General features: G+C 36.4%; 1 protein-coding gene across 1 annotated transcript in view; it reads right to left on the bottom strand.

The window, feature by feature from the left end:
• LOC116069095 (ankyrin repeat domain-containing protein 26-like) overlaps positions 1–1592 on the bottom strand; it is a 36059-nt gene that overhangs the window by 29203 nt on the left and 5264 nt on the right. The gene's annotated exons all lie outside the window — the stretch shown is intronic.

Below are 1592 nucleotides of genomic sequence, written 5' to 3'. Positions count from 1 at the left end.
AAAAAAAAAAAAAAAAAAAAAAAAAAAAAAAAAAAAAAAAAAAAAAACAGTCTAGAATATAGAAAAAAAGATTAGGGGTAAGTCAGCCAGTAATTGTGCAAAAGCTGATTTTAAAAATCCATAGTAACTCTGCCTCAATTATTAGGAGGGCTGGCCATGTCATATTAATAACTAACAGAGTTATTAAACAATATCTTTATGCTGACATCAAGTCACAAAAGGAATAGTACTACATGATGAAGCCTTTCAAAGGCTGTTAAAAGAATTAAGAGTCCCTATTAATGGAAAAGTGCTCTTAAAACAGACCCTGTTATACAAACCACATTTAAGGGAGGTCCCTTGGCTAGTAATACACGGGAAACACAAAAGAACTCAATGGTATTTTTTTTTTGGTCACATAATTTTTTCTTTGGACACTTTATTATTTTTTTTTTACCTTACTCATCTTTTGCTTGTATAGCATGATTTCCTACTTTGTGTTTTTATGGGGTATGAGTGTGTGTGTGTGTGTGTGTGTGTGTGTGTGTGTGTCTGTGTGTGTATTCCTTGGCTTTTTCTTTTTTGATATGCTTGTTTGTTTCATAAAGAGAAAAAGAATGCATAAAGTTAGAATGGAGAGGTGAGGGGGGTCTGAAAGAGATGAGAAAGGAGAAACCGATCAAAATATATTTTATGAAAAATATTTTCAATTATATAAATAAATATACATCATATACATATATCCAGAGATTCTAGAGAGAATTTCTTTGATTCTGTATGGGGAATTAGATGATTTCCAGATCTATGGCCCAGGAAGCAATCAATAAATACCAAGTAGCTAGGACCTTCATTTGGGATGGCGAGGGAACAGAGACATAACACACACACAAACAGAGAAAAGCTAGGCTTGCATAGAATGGGCTTTTTGATGGAGAAGCCCCAGCACTTGGGTAGCTCAGTGTGTTTATTATAGACAGCTGAACAAGGAGGTGGAGTCACTGCACGCAGTTAAATAAGGTGAGGTTAGTTCATCTTGGTAGGAGCAGTGTCGGTAGGAAAGCAGTCTCAAAGAGTAGACATCGGGAGAAAGAACGCTGGACATTTTCTGCCCACACTGTCAAAACTCACACTAGTACCAGAAGAAAGCTTTGCCATCCACTGAGCCTTGCTCAGAGAGAACTAAGCTACCCCCATGGGCTAAGCCACTGGGTCTTTGACATCCTCATGCCCGCATCAGACAATACACATTCACTCAGGACCTCGCTAGCTCTCTCAAGTACTCTGTAATATCCTCTTAATGTGTATTTATAAGGAGGAAGGAATACTATACAACTTTATTAAAATACATGAAATGCAGAAAAATCTAATAAAATATGGAAAACACATACAAAAACACCCATAAAATATTACCAACAAAATTAAATCTAACTCATGTAAATGGAGAGGTAAACTTCGTTGAGGAGCCCAAAGGATTATTACTAAAATTTGAAATCTCCAAGTTCTCATAGAGATTAGAAATTAGCTCCATGATAGATTACTAGCCAGTCTAGCCCTATGTGCACAGGACCTAGGATTTATTCCTGCTGACGGAAATGGGAAAGGAAGGAAGGAAG

Source organism: Mastomys coucha, unplaced genomic scaffold (assembly GCF_008632895.1).
Source record: "Mastomys coucha isolate ucsf_1 unplaced genomic scaffold, UCSF_Mcou_1 pScaffold22, whole genome shotgun sequence".
NCBI classification, from domain to species: Eukaryota; Metazoa; Chordata; class Mammalia; order Rodentia; family Muridae; genus Mastomys; species Mastomys coucha.
This window is presented reverse-complemented; position numbering and strand designations above follow the sequence as displayed.